The sequence below is a fragment of the Nerophis ophidion genome, linkage group LG05 (assembly GCF_033978795.1).
Source record: "Nerophis ophidion isolate RoL-2023_Sa linkage group LG05, RoL_Noph_v1.0, whole genome shotgun sequence".
Taxonomy (NCBI): Eukaryota; Metazoa; Chordata; class Actinopteri; order Syngnathiformes; family Syngnathidae; genus Nerophis; species Nerophis ophidion.
In genome coordinates, this window is record NC_084615.1 from 23334098 (window position 1) to 23358058 (window position 23961).

The following is a 23961-nucleotide window of genomic DNA, read 5'->3' on the forward strand; positions in this document are numbered from 1 at the left end:
CAATAGAATACAGACTGTGGTCAAGTAGGCCGGCTTCGTCGCGTGAAAAAACCTATAACTTTTGGTTGTGTTTTCCACTCAATTTGCTGAATAGCGATGTACGATAAACATCTCAATATTTTATCTGTAAAGTAAAAACAAAATAGTCCTAGTTACCTGAGACACTGTGACTTAGTAAATCAAAATGATGACAAAATAATGACTTACTAAGTCAAAATATCCATCCATCTATTTTCTACCGCTTATTCCCTTTTTTGGGGTCGCGGGGGGCGCTCGCGCCTATCTCAGCTACAATCAAAATAATGACTTACAAAGTCAAATTAATGACTTACTGTAAGTAAGCGTTTGCAATAAGCGTTTGAAAAAAAGAGTTAAAAGCGGGGCCACATGCTGACATATGTTCAACTCATCATGTTGTTGAGGCGGAAAGTGTTGCATAGATTAAGTTTTTTGGACACTTTTTTTGTAGCTTTTTGACCGTCTCTGTAGGATGCTCCGTTTTGTGGGCGGTCTTATTTACGTGGCTCACCTTCGACAGCGTCTTCTCCCCCGTCATCTTTGTTGTAGCGGTGTAGTGTGCAAGGACGGGAGTGGAAGAAGTGTCTATAGATGGAGCTAACGGTTTTAACATCTGCGGTCCCCTCCAAGGTTTCTCATTGTAAGGATCGGTGTAACTCGGCCTGTCGCCATCACGTCTTCACCTCGTCGCTGCCACCACAAAATACACACTGTGGTGAAGTAGGCAGGCTTCGTCGCGTGAAAAAACCTATAACCTTTGGTTGTATTTTCCGCTCAATTTGCTGAATAGCGATGTACGATAAACATCTCAATATTTTATCCGTAAAGTAAAAACAAAATATTCATAGTTACCTGAGACGCTGTGACTTAGTAAATCAAAATGATGACAAAATATTGACTTACTAAGTCAAAATAATGACTTAAAAATTCAAATTAATGACTTACTGTAAGTAAGCGTTTGTAATAAGCGTTTGAAAAAAAGAGTTAAAAGCGGGGCCACATGCTGACATATGTTCAACTCATCATGTTGTTGAGGCGGAAAGTGTTGCATAGAGTAAGTTTTTCGGACAATTTTTTTGTAGCTTGTTGACCGTCTCTATAGGATGCTCCGTTTTGTGGGCGGTCTTATTTACGTGGCTCACCTTTGACAGCGTCTTCTCCCCCGTCATCTTTGTTGTAGAGGTGTAGCGTGCAAGGACGGGAGTGGAAGAAGTGTCTATAGATGGAGCTAACTGTTTTAACATCTGCGGTCCCCTCCAAGGTTTCTCATTGTAAGGATCGGTGTAACTCGGCCTGTCGCCATCACGTCTTCACCTCGTCGCTGCCACCACAAAATACCCACTGTGGTGAAGTAGGCAGGCTTCGTCGCGTGAAAAAACCTATAACTTTTGGTTGTATTTTCCGCTCAATTTGCTGAATAGCGATGTACGATAAACATCTCAATATTTTATCCGTAAAGTAAAAACAAAATAGTCCTAGTTACCTGAGACACTGTGACTTAGTAAATCAAAATGATGACAAAATAATGACTTACTAAGTCAAAATAATGACTTACAAAGTCAAATTAATGACTTACTGCAAGTAAGCGTTTGCAATAAGCGTTTGAAAAAAAGAGTTAAAAGCGGGGCCACATGCTGACATATGTTCAACTCATCATGTTGTTAAGGCGGAAAGTGTTGCATGGATTATGTTTTTCAGACTATATTTTGTAGCTTTTTGAGCGTCTCTATAGGATGCTCCGTTTTGTGGGCGGTCTTATTTACGTGGCTCACCTTCAGCATCGTCTTCTCCCCGTCATCTTTGTTGTGGCGGTGTAGCGTGCAAGGACGGGAGTGGAAGAATTGTCAAACGATGGAGCTAACGGTTTTAACATATGCAGTCCCCTCCAAGGTTTCTCATTGTATCCCATTAGGTTGAGTTTTTCCTTGCCCTGATGTGGGATCTGAGCCGAGGACGTCGTTGTGGCTTGTTCAGCCTTTTGAGACACTCGTGATTTAGGGCTATATCAGTAAGCTTTGATTGATTGATTTAGTAAACAAAACTAGTTTTCTTTTAAGCACAAATGATTACACAAAATAAAACAAAAACACCACCTAAACTCCCACGAGTTGGAAATAAACTCAGTTGCACTCATTGCTTTGGAACTATGTTGAACTGTATTCATCCATCCGTCTATCCATCCATCCATCTTCTTCCACTTATCCAAGGTCGGGTCGCGGGGGCAGCAGCCTTTGCAGGGAAGCCCAAACTTCCGTCTCCCCAGCCACTTCGTCCAGCTCCTCCGGGGGATCCCGAGGCATTCCCAGGGCAGCCGGGAGACATAGTCTTCCCAACGTGTCCTGGGTCTTCCCCGTGGCCTCTTACCGGTTGGACGTGCCCTAAACACCTCCCTAGGCTCCTCTCTATGTGGAGGAGCAACGGCTTTACTTTGAGGTCCTCCCGGATGACAGAGCTTCTCACCCTATCTCTAAGGGAGAGCCCCGCCACCCGGCGGAGGAAACTCATTTCGGCCGCTTGTACCCGTGATCTTGTCGTTTCGGTCATAACCCAAAGCTCATGACCATGAGAATGGGAACGTAGATCGATCGGTAAATTGAGAGCTTTGCCTTCCGGCTCAGCTCCACAACGGATCGATACAGCGTCCGCATTACTGAAGACGCCGCACCGATCCGCCTGTCGATCTCACGATCCACTCTTCCCTCACTCGTGAACAAGACTCCGAGGTACTTGAACTCCTCCACTTGGGGCAGGGTCTCCTCCCCCAACTCGGAGATGTAACTCCACCCTTTTCCGGGCGAGGACCATGGACTCGGACTTGGAGGTGCTGATTCTCATCCCGGTCGCTTCACACTCGGCTGCGAACCGATCCAGTGGCCAGATGAAGCCATCAGTACCACATCATCTTCGAAAAGCAGAGACCTAATCCTGCAGCCACCAAACCGGATCCCCTCAACGCCTTGACTGCACCTGGAAATTCTGAAGTTATGAACTGTATTGTCTTTATTAAATGACAATCTACCAATTATAAGCCACTTTTGATCACATTTATCACCATCATGCATATCTTTGATGATTCCAATTGCTGCCTTGAAGTTGCTTTTTAATTGCATCGAGTTGCATCATTCCGCACGTGAAACAAACCCGAGAGAGTGTTTGTGCGTTCCCGTCATCAAACCTGGAAAACGGCACTGAGTGATTGAGGGACGGCGGCCTTGTTGTTCAAGACCTGGAGGCGACTGCGCTGACGTTTACTTTCGTGTTACCGCCCGTTTCAGATAACCCGGATCACTAGAGTTGCGCTTCGAAGTGACAGATTGAATGTCACTTTTAAGTTGGCTGTAAGTGAGACAGGTTTGCTTGCTATCGTTCCGACTTGACTTCAACATGGTGATGTCATCTTGTAGTGCATGACTGCACGGGCAAGTACTGTGTATTGTCTTCCCCCGACCATTAGGTTCCACGCCTGACCATGGGAAACACATTTGAGTCATATCATTATGAATAAACCTACAAAACCCAAAACCGGTGAAGTTGCATGGACTGCAAAGACAAGATACTTATCGTTCAAACTGGAAAACGTTATTTTTTGCAAATATTACGTCATGTGGAATTAGATGCCTGCAACATGTTTCAAAAAAGCTGGCACAAGTGGCAAAAAAGACTGACAAAGTTGTGAAATGCTCATCAAACACTTATTTGGAACATACTACAAGTAAACAGGCTAATGGGAAAAAAGTTGGGTGCCATGATTGGGTATAAAAGCAGTTTCCATGGAATGCTCAGTCATTCACAAACAAGGACCACATTGTGAACAAATGCGCGAGCGAATTGTCGAACAGTTTAAGAACAATATTTCTCAACAAGATATTGCAAGGAATTTGGGGATTTCCCCATCCGCGGTCCGAGACATCATCAAAACGTTTAGAGAATCTGGAGAAATCACTGCATGGAAGTGATTATATTATGGACCTTAGGTGGTACTCCATCAAAAATTTACATCAGTGTGTAAAGGATATCACCACATGGGCTCAGGAACACTTCAGAAAACACTGTCAGTTTGTTGCGACATCTGTAAGTGCTAGTTAAAACGCGACTATGCAAAGCGAACGCCATTTATCAACAACACCCAGAAACGCCGCCAGAGCTCATCTAAGATGGACTGATGCAAAGTGGATTTTGGAGCAACACATGTTGCCATCCAAGCAACGTTATCATGCTTATTTCAGCAAGACAATGGGTTCCGGGTTAAGGAGGAGACCTTGCCCCAAGTGGAGGAGTTCAAGGGCCTTGGATTCTTGTTCACGAGTGAGGGAAGAGTGGATCGTGAGATCGACAGGCGGATCGGTGCGGCGTCTTCAGTAATGCGGACGCTGTATTGATCGGTTGTGGTGAAGCGGAAGTTGAGCCGGAAGGCAAAGATCTCAATTTAGCGGTCGATCTACGTTCCCATCCTCACCTATGGTCATGAGCTTTGGGTTATGACTGAAAGGACAAGATCACGGGTAAAAGCGGCCGAAATTAGTTTCCTCCGCCGGGTGAAGAGGCTCTCCCTTAGAGATAGGGTGAGTAGCTATGCCATTCAGGGGGAGCTCAAAGTAAAGCCGCTGCTCCTCCACATCGAGTGGAGCCACATGAGGTGGTTCGGGCACCTGGTCAGGATGCCACCCGAACGCCTCCCTAGATAGGTGTTTAGGGCACGTCCAACCGGTAGGAGGCCACGGGGAAGACTCAGTACATGTTGGGAAGACTACGTCTCCCGGCTGGCCTGGGAACGCCTCGGGATCCCCCGGGAAGAGCTGGACGAAGTATATGGGGAGAGGAAAGTCTGGGCTTCCCTGCTTAGGCTGCTGCCCCCCGCGACCCGACCTCGGATAAGCGGAAGAAGATGGATGGATGGATGAACAACTCAAAGCAGCTAATGAAATAATGTTTTGGTCCCTTCCAGGCTTTCTAATCTTCCCAATTCCTTTGGCCGTGATTTGTTGTTCCATTATTTTGGAACCATCGATAACTTTCTACAATGGCGTTAAGCATGTTGTCACCGTCCCAATCCCATTACTCGCGTAAGACTGGGTTTTTGCCCCTGACCACCATTGAAACAGAAAAGGGTAAAAATACACAGCTGTCCCTCACACTCGTCAGAACATTGTTCTCTTCTCTCGCACCATGAGGAAGCCATTCCTCATTTTTATGTGTTTTGTGGTTTTTTCATGTTGTTGTTTTTTTGTTGGTTTCATACATCAGTTACAATTGGATCCCCCGTATTTCTGGACGTGATGTTCCAAGACCTCCAGTGATTGGTGAAAAAAAAACGTGACTAATAATACAGACGTTTGATTCCCTAAACTCATTTGGGTTGCTTCCCAAATGTGATACATATTCACAATGACCTTTTGAGCTCACTCGGGGTGTCCTGATCCCATATTGATACCACATTCATCGGCATGAATAAACAAGTATCGGATTATATCGACTTGCATCTATACTTGTCAATATTAGTTTTACGACAAGTTTACTAACATCTAAATGTCCTCCAATAAACACACAAGCGTGTTCTAACCACATACAAAAGGTAAATATGGTAGGCTATAGTCAAAATGGAAATAACGGATACATTTAGTTAGAAAAGAGAAGGTACTTTATTGACAAAAAAGGAAGTGGCGGGGCCAGATCCGGCCCCCGGGCCTTCAGTGTGACACCTGTGGAGTCGAGGGATTCTCACTTATATGTTTTTGGAAGTTTTCGTGGTGTTTCACTTTGTAGCTGTATGTAGAAACGGTGCCACTGAAGTGCCAGCTGGTTGCATCTGCTGTGTGCTCCATCCATCCGTTTTCTACCACTTGTTTGTTTTGGGGGGACAGGGGTGGTGCTGGAGCCTATCTCAGCTGCATTCGGGCGGAAGGCGGTGTACACCCTGGACAAGTCTCCACCTCATCGCCGGGCCAACACAGACAGACAGCAGTCACATTAATGTATTTTATGTAATTTGAGCTTTCCCTCTTGCTAACATGTTTTTTTATCATATTATTTGTGGACTTTTTGTATCCACATATCACATATTACTTCCCAATTTTGGATGAATACTATCCAAATTATTAGAGTAATTTGGCTACAAAATCATGCTTCTTGCTCGTGTGAAATGTGTAATTTTGGTGGGTGGAGCCTATTTGTAACCCCTCCCCCAAATCGTCTCTCTTTCTCTCCCTCTCTCTCTCGCTCTTTCGTCTCTCAGTAAAGTTGAGGCGTTCACTGCCCTGACTCAGCGACGGAGCTTTCGCTGTTTTTTTTTTTTTTTTCATATATTGTAGTTCTGTGACATACCGTGGAAAAGCGACTCGTTGGGGAAGAAGTCGTCCACCCAGTAGATTTCCAGGTCCACGCTCTTCCCTAAACTTGATCCAGCTCCAAGATGACAGGCGACCAGCGCGCTCCACACGTCCGGCTGGTGAGTGTTCACGCTCGGTCAGACGCCTGGCGTAGGACCGCTCCGGCTCACGGGTGTCCCCGGAACATAGTCTTGTACCGCTGGTTCATGTCTTTGAACGCCTCTTCTACGGTGTATTAATGATTTAAATCATTTATCTCTAAAGTAACACTTACTAAGTCATGTTGACAAAATCAAACAATGCACTTGTATTTTTATTTTTTTATGGGGCACAAAGTTCCTTAATAATATCATATACACAGAAAAGTAGACTCTTTAAATAGTATAAATACATTTGTATTGTTGGAGATTGTACACATTTATTAATACAATTTAAAGAGTTTGTTTTTGTGCCCCATAAACAAACAAAAAAAAATAACAATATCAAATGCAGTGTTTGATTTTGTCAACATGGCAAGTGTTACCTTATAGATACATGTCATCAACTTTTGATTATTGTGATTTAAGTCAATAAATACACCGACGAGACATATTGTTGGAGACTGCGGGCAACACGGTGGTACAAAGGTTAGTGCATGTGCCTCACAATACCAAGGTCCTGAGTTCAATGCCGGGCTCGGGATCTTTCTTTGTGGAGTTTGCATGTTCTCCCAGTGACTGCGTGGGTTCCCTCGGAGTTCTCCGGCTTCCTCCCACCTCCAACCACATGCACCTGGGTATTGTTTGATTGATTGGTTGATAGGTTGATTGGCAACACTAAATTGGCCCTAAAATTTATCTGTGGTGAGGTGGTGACTTGTCCAGGGTGTACCCCGCCTTCCGCCTGAATGCAGCTGAGATAGACACCAGCACCCCCGCGACCCCGGACGGGACAAGCGGTATAAAATGGATGGATCTTGGAGATTTAATTGATAATTCCTGCTGCCGCAAAATAGAATCAACTAATTTGCATAGTTTACCATTTCTTGAGGTTGTTTGGTGGATTATGTAATTGCAGAATTTGCCTCGCTCTGTTTCTAAAACGCTATTTTTATATGATTTTAATAAGAGATGTCCGATAATGGCTTTTTTTGCCGATATTTCGATATTGTCCCACTCTTAATTGCTGATTCTGATATCTGTCATTTTCGGTGGTCTGGATTATGTTTTTGTTATTTTCTGTTGTTTTCAACTCCATTAGTTCCTGTTTTTTTGGTGCACTTTTGTTTGTTTTGGTTGCCATGGTGAATTATGGTTTTCACCTGCCGCTGGTGTTTGGACTCTCACCTGGCTCTAATCATGAGACTATTTAGATCGCCCTTGCCAGACAGTCGGTCTGGGGACATTGATAGGTTCCATGCCATAGTTCATGCTGCTCCTTTCATGATTAGTTTGTGCCATAGTTCATTGCAAGTAAGTTTTGTTTATTCCTTCCACAGTTTAGTGAGTTTTGTTTCTTGTCCATAGTTCTGTCTAAGTTGTGTTTTTGCCTCGTGCGCCTTTTGGTTTGTTCCTATTTTGATAGTTATTAACTAAAAATGTTCCTACATTCACGCCTGGTCCAGAATAGTCAGTTTGCATCCCGGGAGAACAAACCCCGCAGCAAGCTGCGAAAACCCCTACGTCTTGACGATATCAACCGATACCGATATATACAGTCGTGGAATTAACACATTATTATGCCTAATTTTGTTGTGATGCCCCGCTGGATGCATTCAACAATGTAACAAGGTTTTCCAAAATAAATCAACTCAAGTTTTGGAAAAAAAATGCTGACATTGCGAAGCTATTTTATTTAGTACATGGTATAATGTAAAGTGTGACCAGTAGATGGCAGCCAAACATAAGAAATACGTGTAGACTGCAATATGATGATAATTAGAGATGTCCGATAATGGCTATTTTGCCAATATCCGATATTCCTATATTGTCCAACTCTTAATTACCGATTCTGATATCAACCGATACCGATATATACAGTCGTGGAATTAATACCTTATTATGCCTAATTTTGTTGTGATGCCCCGCTGGATGCATTAAACAATGTAACAAGGTTTTCCCCAAAAAATCACCTCAACTTATGGAAAAAAATGCCAAGATATTTATTATTGAAGTCACAAAGTGCATTATTTTTTTTAACATGCCTCAAAACAGCAGCTTGGAATTTGGGACATGCTCTCCCTAAGAGAGCAAGAAGAGGTTGAGGTGGGCGGGGTAAGGGGTAGTGGGGGGTATATATTGTAGAGTCCCGGAAGACTTAGTGCTGCAAGGGGTTCCGGGTATTTGTTCTGTAGTGTTTATGTTGTGTTACGGTGCGGATGTTCTCCTGAAATGTGTTTGTCATTCTTGTTTGGTGTGGGTTCGCACATTTGTAACAGTGTTAAAGTTGTTTATGCGGCCACCCTCAGTGTGACTTGTATGGCTGTTGACCAAGTATGTTTTGCATTCCCAATTACATATTGTGTGAATGGGCTGTACAACAGCGTTTTAAAAAGTCATAAATGCTACTTTTAGAAACCGATACCGATAATGTCCGATATTACATTTTAAAGCATTTATCGGCCGATATTATCGGACACTTCTAATTTTAATCCATTGATTTAATCAAAAACAATGGCTTTTTCGGCAAACTTTAGGGTGAATTGCCTCGAGGTAGAGAGAATACTGCAGGTTTGTGCAGGCAAGCCCAAGTATCATCAGGAAATATGCTTGTCATCCAAATGTTCTTTTATTATACAATAACTTCTTGTTTATGAGCCCACTGGCAAAATCTTTGCACCCGACGAAGCAGGAGTAGCAACAATAATACCATGCCACATAGTGATAATAAAAGTGTCAAATCCATCCAGAGTCGGTCGGGGAAGCGTCACCAGTCGTACTTCAGCTCCTGCGGCGCCGAATGTGTGAACATTGAATCCTGTGATCCTCCTGCAGCTCATGTCGACTTCATGAGGGATTGTGCACAGTAAGATTGTGTTGAAAACGTGTTGGGGCGCCGTCGACAGTCAGGTTAGCAAGATTAGGGTATTAACTTCATTGAATTGTAAGTCCTTCAATATTACGCCATGTGTGAAATCAGAACAGTGTGATTTGTTGAATATCAAACTAGGGCTGGGCCATGTGGCCTTTTATTAATATCTCGATATTTTAAGGCCATGTCACGATACATTATTTAGAAAAGTATCAAAATCATTTTGGTACCGGTCATATGGAAACGAGTTTGTACAAAGTGGACTGATAGTTACAGTAACTTTAACATTTCAGTGTGTTGCCGCAGTCCACTCTATTAATGTCCCCTTAGTGCACCATTTAGTTGTTTTTTTCTGTCGATTGATTTCCACAAAGCCCCGAGGTGTTCTTTCTCATGCTATTACACAACATGGCTCATCTGCACATGTATATAAATATTCTAAACAGCAGCCAGCCAGACAGTCTGTAGGGAATGACTTGCATCTTCAAGCTCCATATGCTCTCTTCCCTGCCAGTCTTATCTTCAGGCCGGCCGCTCTTCCTCGCTCGCTTCCGTCCACTTCTCCCCGCCAAAGACTGTTGGCAGATATTTATTTCCAGCAAGAAGTTCACGGCAAAGTTTTGCACCTGCTTAACATTCTCCGATTCTTGCTTGACCACATTGCCGCAGGACAGTTTCGTACTGCTGGTGGTTCACTTTAAAAAGCGCGTTGCGGCGACTTTTTGGAAAAAAAAAACTTTAAAGCGTCGAAAAGCAGCAAGCCGCAGGCAGACTGTGACCTTCAAACCGACTTTGTGAGTTATAATCTGAAACACACAAGGCCCGGAATACAGTAAAAGAATCAAAAGGGGAGATAGTCATCTCTTATCTTCTGATCTGCTGTGCTTGGCTTGCTTTATGTACTTTTGGATTATCTCACCTGTGTTTTTGCAATCCTGTCACAGCCATCCCCTTGTAAAATGTTTACTTTTATTTAAAACCGCAATGCAGTACAAAAATACACACTTGACATAAACTCAGCTGCTGTCCCTAATGGTGTGACCAGCGAGTGTATAGTCCAACCACAGCTGGGGAAAAAGGAAGCAGCTGACTTCCACGGCTCAGCTCGTTAGCAACCAGCTGCTTGTATGTGTGTGCTCCTGCGGCGCTGCGTACGTTTCCCATGATCCAACCTGCTGGCACCAGCAGCGTGGGATCAAGCCCGGCCCCTGCAGTCTTGTCGATAACCCCCAATTCAGACATACACACTCAACCTGTCGCCACCCTCCAAGTTCTCCAGCGTACCACACCTACTTCTCCCCGGGAGGTATGTCTGGTGGGAAACTCGAGCCAGGGTGGGGTGTGTGATACAGGAGCGACAGTCATGTTTCAAAAAAGGCAGGTCATCTCATGATGTCTGAGCCAATAACTTAGTTTACTCCTGAACCACTACACACAAAAATTGGGCAAACATAGATCTGACCAATCTAAGTCTATAAGCATGAACTGATGAAGCCATACGAGTCTAAGACTAGATCTGACCAATCAAGCAAGGTCTATGAGCATGAACTGATGAAGCCATACAAGTCTAAGACTACATCTGACCAATCTAAGTCCAAGACTAGATCTGTCTAATCTAAGTCTATAAGCATGAACTCATGTAGTCATACAAGTGTAAGAGTCGCTCTGACCAGTCTAAGTCTATGAGCATGAACTGATTTAGCCATACAAATGTATGACTCGATCTGGCCAGTCTAAGTCTATGAGCCTGAACTGATGAAGCCATACAAGTCTAAGACTAGATCTGACCGAACCAAGTCCAAGACTAGATCTGACCAATCAAGGTCTATGAGCATGAACTGATGAAGCCATACAAGTCTAAGATTATATCTGACCAATCAAAGTCTATGAGCATGAACTGATGAAGCCATACAAGTCCAAGACTAGATCTGACCAATCTAAGTCTAAGACTAGATCTTACCAATCTAAGTCCAAGACTAGATCTGACTAATCTAAGTGTATAAGCATGAACTCACATAGCCATACATGCTCTGACCAGTCTAAGTCTATGAGCATGAACTGATTTAGCCATACAAATGTATGACTCGATCTGGCCAGTCTAAGTCTATGAGCATGAACTGATGTAGCCATACAAGTCTCAGACTAGATCTGCCCAGTCTAAGTCAATGAGCATGAACTGATGAAGCCATACAAGTGTAAGACTTGATCTGACCAGTCTAAGTCCATGAGCATGAACTGACGTAGCCATACAAGTCTAAGAGTAGATCTGACTAGTCTAAGTCTATGAGCATGAACTGATGAAACCGTAGAAGTCTCCGTACAAGTCTAAGGCTAGATCTGACCAATCTAAGCCTAAGACGAGATCTGAGCAATCTAAGTCTATGAGCATGAACTAATGAAGCAATACAAGTGTAAGACTAGATTGGACCAGTCCGAGTCTATGAGCCTTAACTAATGTAGCCAGACAAGTGTTAGACTTGATATGACCAGTCTAAGTCTATGAGCATGAACTGACAAAGCTATACAAGTCCAAGACTAGATCTGACCAATCTAAGTCTATGAGTATGAACTGATGTAGCAATACAAGTGTAAGACTAGATCTGGTCACTTGAAACCACTTCTCGTTTTATCATTTCAAAACTCCCAGATTTTTCAACAATGTCACAAACATTCATAAACACAAGGTTAAATTATGTTTACACATGGTGGTTAACGTTTCGGACAACAAGACTTTTGTGTGTGTGTGCTTGTTGACATTTAAGCTTCCTGTAATGTTGTGTTGTTTGGATACAAAATACAAACCCCGTTTCCATATGAGTTGGGAAATTGTGTTGGATGTAAATATAAACGGAATACAATGATTTACAAATCTGTAAGTGGAGGTTAAAACTCTACTATGCAAAGCGAAAGCCATTTATCAACAACATCCAGAAACGCCGCTGGCTTCTCTGGGCCCGAGATCATCTAAGATGGACTGATGCAAAGTGGAAAAGTGTTCTGTCGTCTGACGAGTCCTCATTTCAAATTTTTGGGGGAAATATTCGACATTGTGTCATCCGGACCAAAACGGAAGCGAACCATCCAGACTGTTATCGACGCAAAGTTCAAAAGCCAGCATCTGTGATGGTATGGGGGTGCATTAGTGCCCAAGGCATGAGTAACTTACACATCTGTGAAGGCACAATAATGCTAAAAGCTACAAACAGGTTTTGCTGCAACATATGCTGCCATCTAAGTGCCGTCTTTTTCATTGATGCCCCTGCTTATTTCAGCAAGACAATGCCAAGCCGCATTCAACACGTGTTAAAACAGCGTGACTTTGTATAAAAAGAGTGCGGGTACTTTCCTGGCCCGCCTGCAGTCCAGACCTGTCTCCCATCAAAAATGTGTGGCGCATTATGCAGCGTAAAATATGACAGCGGAGACCTAGGACTGTTGAACGAATGAAGCTCTACATAAAACAAGAATGGGAAAGAATTCCACTTTCAAAGCTCCACCAATTAATTTCCTCAGTTCCCAAACGTTTATTGAGTGTTGTTAAAAGAAAAGGGGATGTAACACAGTGGTGAACATGCCCTTTCCCAACTACTTTGGCGCGTGTTGCAGCCATGAAATTCTAAGTTAATTATTATTTGCAAAAAATAAAAATAAAGTTCATGAGTTTGTACATCAACTATCTTGTCTTTGTAGTGCATTCAATTGAATATGGGTTTAAAAGCATTTGCAAACCATTGTATTCTGTTTTTATTGACCTCTAACACAATTTCCTAACTCAAATGGAAACAGGTTTTGTATATTGTTGAGCCATTACCCCTGTGTTGAGTTGGTTTGATAAACCAATCCATCCATCTTCTGCTTATCTCGAGGCTGGGTTGAGAACCAGACTTCTCTCGTACCAGGCACTTTGGGGTATTCCCAAACCACCTGGGAAACATATTACCCCCAACGTGTCCTGGGTCTTGTGGCCTCCTACCGGCCGACCGTGCCTTAAACACCTGCCCAGGGTGGCATCCAGAGGGCATCCTGACCAGATGCCCGAATCCCTCATCTGACTCTTCTCCATGTGGAAGAGCAGTGACTTTATTCTGAGCTCCTCCCAAATGACAGAGCTTCTCACCCTGTCTTGAAAGAAGACGAAGGAAACTAATATCGGCCGCTTGTCCCCGCGATCTTATAGGGACTTTTGCCGAGTCCAGAATAAATTGTTCGAAGGTTAGCACCCTCTAGGCAGCCGCGGCAGGCCGTAACTCTTCAACCACTGGCTGTAAAAGTAAGGAGAAAGTGTTGTGGAGAAGCAACATTGAGCTTTGCTTGTTTGCAGAAATGCACTTTTTTTCTTCTCCGCTATACTTCCTCCAGACAATTTCTGTAAAGATTTCTCTAAGGTACAACTTTTGTGGAACCCTTTTATTAGCATATTACCATGTTGATGTCCGCCCCAGCCGGGGTGATATATTATTGATCAAAAGGGAGCAACAGAGTGTGGAAAATGGAAGCAGAGAAAGATGGCAACTGAGAGGTTGGGTGGAATGTAGGGCTGGGTGATACGGCTTTTCATTAATATCTCAATATTTTTAGGCTATGTCACCATACACGATATATCCATCCATCCATCCATCCATTATTTTCCGCTTATCCGAGGTCGGGTCGCGGGGGCAGCAGCCTAAGCAGGGAAGCCCAGACTTCCCTCTTCCCAGCCACTTCGTCCAGCTCTTCCCGGGGGATCCCAAGGCGTTCCCAGGCCAGCCGGGAGACATAGTCTTCCCAACGTGTCCTGGGTCTTCCCCGTGGCCTCCTACCGGCTGGACGTGCCCTAAACACCTCCCTAGAGAGGTGTTCGGGTGGCATCCTGACCAGATGCCCGAGCCACCTCATCTGGCTCCTCCTGATGTGGAGGAGCAGCGGCTTTACTTTAAGCTCCTCCCGGATGGCAGAGCTTCTCACCCTATCTCCAAGGGAGAGCCCCGCCACCCGGCGGAAGGAACTCATTTCGGCCGCTTGTACCCGTGATCTTATCCTTTCGGTTATGACCCAAAGCTCATGACCATAGGTGAGGATGGGAACGTAGATCGACCGGTAAATTGAGAGCTTTGCCTTCCGGCTCAGCTCCTTCTTCACCACAACGGATCGATACAACGTTCGCATTACTGAAGACGCTGCACCGATCCGCCTGTCGATCTCACGATCCACTCTTCCCCCACTCATGAACAAGACTCCTAGGTACTTGAACTCCTCCACTTGGGGCAGGGTCTCCTCCCCAACCCGGAGATGGCACTCCACCCTTTTCCGGGCGAGGGTGGAGTACACAATATATATCTCAATATTTTGCCCTAGCCTTGAATGAACATTTGATGCATACAATCACAGCAGTATGATGATTCTATGTGTCTACATTAAAACATTATTCTACATCAGTGGTTCTTAACCTGGGTTCGATCGAACCTTCGGGGTTCGGTGAGTCAGCCTCAGGGGTTCGACAGAGCCTCCGCCGCAGAGGTCAAGAAAGACCCTTCTGATTTTGTAAATAAAAACTTCTCCCTATCGACGTATTATGGATATCCCCGAACAATGTTCCCTGTAATTTTCCATCTGATTTACAGATGTGTCATTTGTTGTGAATGCATGCACCATGTTGGTTTTGTTCTTTGAACAAGATGATGTTCATCCACGGTTTATTTTGTACACCAGTAAAAAAAACATATAACTTTGTCTTGAATTTGAGAAAAAAAACATTTTATTTTTCACTAAAGAACGGTTTTGTGAATGCGCATATGAAACTGGTGGGGTTCGGTACCTCCAACAAAGTTAAGAACCACTGTTCTACATACTGCATTAATATATGCTCATTTTAAACTTTAATGCAGAGAGGGAAATCCCAACTAAGTCAATTGACCAAAACTGTATTTATTAAACAGTTATTAAGCAGTGGCACACACGTTCATTTCATTTCCAAAACAGAAAGTGCAAGATTGTCAGAGACATTTTAAAACAAGCTTTGTGCATGATGTCATTAAGATGACATATCAAAACAACACTGAATTAGAGTGCACTTTTTGTACGGAACGCCACTACAATAGTTTAAAACAAATAAAGTGCAGTTTTGTGCATGATGTCACAGAAGATATTTCAATAAGTGTCAAAAAAAAATTAGCTGCATAAAAGGAAATCAAATAGTGTCTGTCCTTCGCTATGTGGTCGGTTCCTGCGGACGTTATCTCTTCTGTTGTTTACTATTTGTGGAAATGGTTGCTTCGGCATGTTGTTGGTGTGGCACCGAAAAAGATGTTGACATGCAGAGTTTCAAGCACTCCTTATTCTCTAGCGGGTGGCTTTCAAATGATTCTACATTAGCAGTGGTGCTACTTTTTGTAGCAACGCTTTTGCCGCATAATTGTTCAACATCCTCCCGCTTGAAGCCAAACCACCGCCAGACGATGGACCCCATGCTGTTTTTCTTGGGAATTAATTCTTCTTTCATTTGCTACCAGATTCGCACCTTCTTTCTCTCGTATTGCCACCCGCAAAGCTCCGTTAGCACCACAGCTAACGTTACCATGCCGCTACCTCTCTGCTCCGTGAGATCGTGTGACGTTGCATAGGTGACTTATATAAGAAGGTGCACTTGTTTTAAGTCTCTGTGAGAAGGAGACACAAGAAAGAGTGGGAAACGCATGTAGTGTAATTAAGGGTGTAACGGTACACAAAAATTTCGGTTCGGTACGTACCTCGGTTTAGCGGTCACGGCTCGGTTCATTTTCGGTACAGTAAGAAAACAACAAAATATACATTTTTTGGTTCTTTATTTACCAAATTTGTAAACAATGGCTTTATCCTTTTAACATTGGGAACACTTTAAAAATTATACCCACGTTAATCCACATTAAACTGCCTCCAGTTGTTGCTTTGATTAAATAAAATGAAAAAAATGTTTTTCTACATATAAAAAGTGCAACATTAAACAGTTTCAAGTCAACTCATCATGCTTAATTTATTACAGCATTTGGGAAGCCTGTAGTTGACTTTTATTATGTAAATGTTGTATTTTTATCAACATGTGATAGCAGGGACCCTGCTATTCAAAACTAGGCTGCTACATTACTAATGATTCATGTAACTATAGCTGACAAAATAGTACAATTGCAATAGGAGAGACTATTCATCCCTAAACACAATGGAGTTCAATGAAATGACGGACAGGGCTTTGCTGCCCATAAAACACGCACATGCACGCACACATACACACACAGCAAAATGAGCGAACGTTACGTCCATCCATCCATCCATTTCCTACCGCTTATTCCCTTTCGGGGTCGCGGGGGGCGCTGGCGCCTATCTCAGCTACAATCGGGTGGAAGGCGGGGTACACCCTGGACAAGTCGCCACCTCATCGCAGGGCGAACGTTACGCTAAAAGCTAATTAGCCCTCCCCTCAAGCCTATACTGTGAGCGAGCCGAGCTGCAGTTTAAGTTTCTATAAGGTCAACGGGCTCATAGTGATGTTAGTAATAGTTGTGACTGGGAAGTGTTTAGTATAATTTGGGTAGAGTCCGCTGCTCCCCTGCTAAACAAATATCTCTGCTCGACGCTGAAGCATGGACTACATTGATCTGAAGTCTGAATACGCACTGCTGTTTGGCTGTTACATCGCTCTGAATACGCACTGCTGATTGGCTTTGTATGTAACCAATCAGATGGCTGTGTGGGCGGGACAATGCTTGCTGCTGAGACGAGCCACAGAGGCAGAAAGCAGAGCAGCTTGTGAAGACTTCTGCTTCCAAACTCGTTCGGTACGTCCGCGTGCCCAACCGAAACCCCCGTACCGAAACGGTTCAATACAAATACATGTAACGTTACACCCCTAAGTGTAATGCAAAAAGCAACTGCGTGAGAACGTATACTCGAATATCACGACAGAGTCATTTTCTATATCGCAAAGAGACAAGCCCGCGATATGTCGAGTGTATCCATATATCTCCCAGCCCTAGTGGAAAGCAGTATTCAATAATCATTACTGCCTACAAAACAGAGCCCATCCACGCACTAAATCGTGGTGGTGCCGCGCCTAGTATTTTGTTCCTTTTATCAGAGGTGTGACATGTGTCACAAGAGTGTGGGTCCAGCATGAGGTAGAACATTCACCATGCCTACATCGACACAAATTTTGGGCATCATGACAACTGCTGGATTAACGGGCCTAAAAACAGAGCTGTCCCCCTTTTCCGTCTTTGTGCCGATACAGATTGGTAAAGCGTAACAATGGTGTGCAACAAAGGCCTGGAATAGACCGTGGACAAGAGGCTATTGAGGATAGAGGAGAGAGAGACGCGGTTCCAGTCACTGAAAAGCATTGTGTAAGAGGGATTTGACTTCGGTCTACCGGTTTCTCAGACGTTCTTATCAACAACAAACAGTTAACAATCGTCAACAGATTGTAGAGATGTTCACTGTCCAAGCAAAGAACCTATTGCCTCTATCTGGTTGATTGATTGATTGATCGATTGATTGGTTGAAACTTTTATCAGTAGATTGTACAGTTCAGTACATATTCCGTACAATTGACCACTAAATGGTAACATCCGAATACGTTTTTCAACTTGTTTAAGTCGGGGTCCACGTTAATCAATTGATGGAACAAATATATACTATCAGCACAATACAGTCATCACACAAGTTAATCTTTAGAGTATATACATTGAACTATTCACATTATTTACAATCCGGGTGGTAGGGGTTGTGGAGGGGGGGTGGGGCGGAGGGGTTGGGTTTGGTTGATATCAGTACTTCAGTCATCAACAATTGCATCATCTGAGAAATGGACATTGAAACAGTGTAGGTCTGACTTGGTAGGATATGTACCGGTCAGTACAGCAAGTAGTGGACATAGTGAGATCAGAAAGCATAGCAACAAGTATATACATTTGATTATTTACATTTGATTAACTTTAGGGGCCTACTGAAATGAGATTTTCTTATTTAAATGGAAATAGCAGGTCCATTCTATGTGTCATACTTGATCATTTCGCGATATTGCCATATTTTTGCTGAAAGGATTTAGTAGAGAACATCCACGATAAAGTTCGCAACTTTATCGTCCTGCGCTCCTATTTTGGTGGCTTTTCCTCTTTTTTGGGTATTTTCTTGTAGCAGTTTCATGTCTTCCTTTGAGCGATATTTCCCACATCGACTTTGTTTTTCGCAATCAAGAATATTACAGTTGTGTTTATCCTTCTTTGTAAGAAAATTGTTGATTGTCATGTCATGTTCGGATGTACATTGTGGACGCCGTCTTTGCTCCGCAGTAAGTCTTTGCTGTCGTCCAGCATTCTGTTTTTGTTGCCTCTGTAGCCAGTTCAGTTGTAGTTTCGTTCTGCGTAGCCTTCCCTAAGCTTAATTGCCTTTTGTTAGCGGCACTCACCTTTTGTTTATTTTTGGTTTAAAGGCCTACTGAAATGAGATTTTCTTATTTAAATGGGAATAGCAGGTCCATTCTGTGTCATACTTGATCATTTCGCGATATTGCCATATTTTTGCTGAAAGGATTTAGTAGAGAACATCCACGATAAAGTTCGCAACTTTATCGTCCCGCGCTCCTATTTTGGTGGCTTTTCCTCTTTTTTGGGTATTTTCTTGTAGCAGTTTCATGTCTTCCTTTGAGCGATATTTCCCACATCGACTTTGTTTTTCGCAATCAAGAATATTACAGTTGTGTTTATCCTTCTTTGTAAAAAAAATTGTTGATTGCCTACTGAAATTAGATTTTCTTATTTAAACGGGGATAGCAGGTCCATTCTATGAGTAATACTTGATCATTTCGCGATATTGCCATATTTTTGCTGAAAGGATTTAGTAGAGAACATCGACGATAAAGTTCGCAACATTTGGTCGCTAATAGAAAAGCCTTGCCTTTACCGGAAGTATGTGCGCATGACATCACGAGTTGCAGGGCTCCACACATATTCACATTGTTTATAATGGGAGCCACCAGCTGTAAGAGCAATTCGGATCGAGAAAGTGACAATTTCCCCATTAATTTGAGCGAGGATGAAAGATTCGTGAATTAGGATATTGATAGTGAAGGACGAGAACAAAAAGCGACGGCTACGGGCGGCCGCAGTGTGAGCGTTTCCGATGTAATTAGACACATTTACTAGGATAATTCTGGAATATCCCTTATCTGCTTATTGTTTTAATAGTCTTTTAGTGAGATTTTAAATATTGTAAAGACATACCTCGAGGTCGGATAGCTGCGGAGAGAAGCCCAGGAGCCAAGCTCACAGCTGCCTTTTTTGACAGCTGCTGCAGGACGACGAATAATCCACTGATGTCTCCGGTAAGATATATATCACAATTTCCCCATCCCAAAATATGCTGATTGACGTAGAGAAAACATGTTCGCTTGTCCGCTCTGCTTCACAACAAACAAAGAAACACCGGCTGTGTCTTGGTGCTAAAGACAGCTTCAATCCACCCCTTTCCACCAACAGCACTGTTCTTTATAGTCTCCATTATTAATTGAACAAATTGCAAAAGTTTCAGCAACACAGATGTCCAAAATACTGTGTAATTATGCGATTCAAGCAGACGACTTTTAGCCGCTAGTGGTGCAGCGCTAATATTTCCTGACAGTCCATGACGTCGCGCGTACGCGTCATCATTCCGCGACGTTTTCAACAACAAACTCGCGGGAAATTTAAAATTGCAATTTAGTAAACTAAAAAGGCCGTATTGGCATGTGTTGCAATGTTAAGATTTCATCATTGATATATAAACTATCAGACTGCGTGTGGTCGGTAGTAGTGGGTTTCAGTAGGCCTTAACGTCATGCCCAGAACAGCATAAACAAACACAATTTAAACGTGTCTAAAAGAAATAGGAAGAAGCAAAGCGTATCCCTGTCTCATGAAAGTGTGTGATACTGTTATCAGGCACTGTTCGCCAACAGTTCTTCTTTGTGAATACCATACGTTTATAATACCTCTTAAATAGAGATGTCCGATAATATCGGACTGCCGATTTTATCGGACGATAAATGCTTTAAAATGTAATATCGGAAATTATCGGTATCGGTTTCAAAAAGTAAAATGTATGGCTTTTTAAAATGCCGCTGTATGGAGTGGTACACGGACGTAGGGAGAAGTACAGAGCGCCAATAAACCTTAAGGCACTGTCTTTGCGTTTTGGCCCAATCACATAATATCTACGGGTTTTCACACACATAAGTGAATGCAAGGCATACTTGGTCAACAGCCATGCAGGTCACACTGAGGGTAGCCGTATAAACAACTTTAACACTGTTACAAATATGCGCCAAACGGTGAACCCACTCCAAACAAGAATGACAAACACATTACGGGAGAACATCCGCAGCGTAACACAACATAAACACAACAGAACGAATACCTAGAAAACCTTGCAGCGCTAACTCATCGGGGAGAGCATGCCCCAAATTCCAGGCTGCTGTTAAAAAGAAATAATGCACACTGTGAGTTCAATAATAAATATGGCAGCGCTATGTTGGCATTTTTTTTCCATAACTTGAGTTGATTTATTTCGGAAAACCTTGTTTAATGCATCCTGCGGGGCATCACAAAAAAAATAGGCATAATAATGTGTTAATTCCACGACTGTAAATGTCGGTTGACATCGGTATCCGTAATTAGGAGTTGGGGGCGGTATAGCTCGGTTGGTAGAGTGGCCGTGCAAGCAACTTGAGGGTTGCAGGTTCGTTTCCCGCTTCCGCCATCCTAGTCACTGCCGTTGTGTCCTTGGGCTAGACACTTTACCCACCTGCTCCCAGTGCCACCCACACTGGTTTAAATGTAACTTAGATATTGGGTTTCATTATGTAAAGCGCTTTGAGTCACTAGAGAAAAGCGCTATATAAATATGATTCACTTCACTTCACTTCACATTATCGAAATATCGGATATCGTCAAAAAGGACGTTATCGGACATCTCTAATTACCATCATATTGTAGTCTACACGTATTTCTTATGTTTGACTGCCATCTACTGGTCACACTTTACATTACGCCATGTACCAAATAAAATAGATTTGCAATGTTGCCATTTTTTTCCATAACTTGAGTTGATTAATTTCTGAAAACCTTGTTACATTGTTTAATACATACAGCGGGGCATCACAAAAAAAATAGGCAATATAATGTGTTAATTCCACGACTGTATATATCGGTGTCGGTTGACATCGGTATCGGTAATTAAGAGTTGGACAATATCGGAATATCGGATATAGGCTAAAAGGACATTATCAGACATCTCTAATTACCATCATATTGCAATCTACTCGTATTTCTTATGTTTGACTGCCATCTACTGGTCACACTTTACATTACACCATGTACCAAATAAAATAGATTTGCCATGTTGGCATTTTTTTCCATAATTTGAGTTGATTTATTTTGGAAAACCTTGTTACATTGTGTAATGCATCCAGCGGGGCAGCACAAAAAAAATAGGCATAATATCAATCAATCAATCAATGTTTACTTATTTAGCCCTGAATCACTAGTGTCTCAAAGGGCTGCACAAACCACAACGACATCCTCGGTAGGCCCACATAAGGGCAAGGAAAACTCACACCCAGTGGGACGTCGGTGACAATGATGACTATGAGAAACCTTGGAGAGGACGAAAGCAATGGATGTGGAGCGGGTCTAACATGATACTGTGAAAGTTCAATCCATAATGGATCCAACACAGTCGCTAGAGTCCAGTCCAAAGCGGATCCAACACAGCAGCGAGAGTCCCGTTCACAGCGGAGCCAGCAGGAAAACATCCCAAGCGGAGGCGGATCAGCAGCGCAGAGATGTCCCCAGCCGATACACAGGCAAGCAGTACAGTACATGGCCACCGGATCGGACCGGACCCCCTCCACAAGGGAGAGTGGGACATAGGAGAAAAAGAAAAGAAACGGCAGATCAACTGGTCTAAAAAGGGAGTCTATTTAAAGGCTAGAGTATACAAATGAGTTTTAAGGTGAGACTTAAATGCTTCTACTGAGGTGGCATCTCGAACTGTTACCGGGAGGGCATTCCAGAGTACTGGAGCCCGAAATGAAAACGCTCTATAGCCCGCAGACTTTTTTTGGGCTTTGGGAATCACTAATAAGCCGGAGTCCTTTGAACGCAGATTTCTTGCCGGGACATATGGTACAATACAATGGGCAAGATAGGATGGAGCTAGACCGTGTAGTATTTTATACGTAAGTAGTAAAACCTTAAAGTCACATCTTAAGTGCACAGGAAGCCAGTGCAGGTGAGCCAGTACAGGCGTAATGTGATCAAACTTTCTTGTTCCTGTCAAAAGTCTAGCAGCCGCATTTTGTACCAACTGTAATCTTTTAATGCTAGACATGGGGAGACCCGAAAATAATACGTTACAGTAATCGAGGCGAGACGTAACAAACGCATGGATAATGATCTCAGCGTCTTTAGTGGACAGAATGGAGCGAATTTTAGCGATATTACGGAGATGAAAGAAGGCCGTTTTAGTAACGCTTTTAATGTGTGACTCAAAGGAGAGAGTTGGGTCGAAGATAATTCCCAGATTTTTTACCGAGACACCTTGTTTAATTATTTGGTTGTCAAATGTTAGAGTTGTATTATTAAATAGAGGTCGGTGTCTAGCAGGACCGATAATCAGCATTTCCGTTTTTTTGGCGTTGAGTTGCAAAAAGTTAGCGGACATCCATTGTTTAATTTCATTAAGACATGCCTCCAGCTAACAATGACTTGGCTAACTGTAGAGCATTAGGGAGTTTGAGCTGATTTAGTAGAACTTGATATTTGTATTGCTCGCTGAGGTGAGGATGACTATTTATCAAGTTCTCTAGCGCCATCTTGAGTAGAGCAAAATCACTTTCCCGGCCACGCTCAAACCTTGGAAGTACTGGTTTAGGAATGCCATAGGATGTAGCGATTAGTGTCTAAATGCCCGGGTCGGACCAGGGTGGTGCTGCCGGGGCCGGAGTAGCAGATGGTAAGGTGTATTGAACATAGTGCCCAGCTGGAGGAGGTGCAGAAGTTTGCATGGTTTGTGGCACTTTGGCTGATTGTGTCATTGTTGATGCATAACTAGTATTACCTGAAGCAGTACCTGAAGTAAAATATTTGGGCATTATCATAGACCAGGGGTCAGGAACCTTTTTGGCGGAGAGAGCCATGAAAGCCAAATATTTTCAAATGTATTTCCGTGACAGCCATATGATATTTTTTTAATATTGAATACAACTAAATGCGTGCATTTTTAAGTACGACCAACATTTTTAGCGTACAGTAGGTCTCTTATTCTTTTTGATGACATTGTTATTCTGAAGCTAACCAACAATAAATCAATCAATCAATGTTTACTTATATAGCCCTAAATCACTAGTGTCTCAAAGGGCTGCACAAACCACCACGGCATCCTCGGTAGGCCCACATAAGGGCAAGGAAAACTCACACCCAGTGGGACATAGGTGACAATAATGACCCAGTGGGACGTCAGTGACAATGATGACTAGGAGAACCTTAGAGAGGAGGAAAGCAATGGATGTCGAGCGGGTCTAACATGATACTGTGAAAGTTCAATCCACAATGGATACAACACA

At 43.1% G+C, this 23961-nt stretch overlaps 1 protein-coding gene across 2 annotated transcripts in view; it reads left to right on the forward strand.

Annotated features, from left to right (window-relative positions):
• Nucleotides 1-6175: 6175 nt before the first annotated feature.
• LOC133552827 (probable E3 ubiquitin-protein ligase MID2) overlaps nt 6176-23961 on the forward strand; it is a 295874-nt gene continuing 278088 nt past the window's right edge. Inside the window, exon 1 of one of the 2 annotated variants that reach the window (XM_061900338.1) lies at nt 6176-6463. The gene's annotated coding sequence lies outside the window, so the exon portion shown is untranslated. The remainder of the gene's footprint in view (nt 6464-23961) is intronic. The other variant, XM_061900337.1, reaches the window with a different exon arrangement.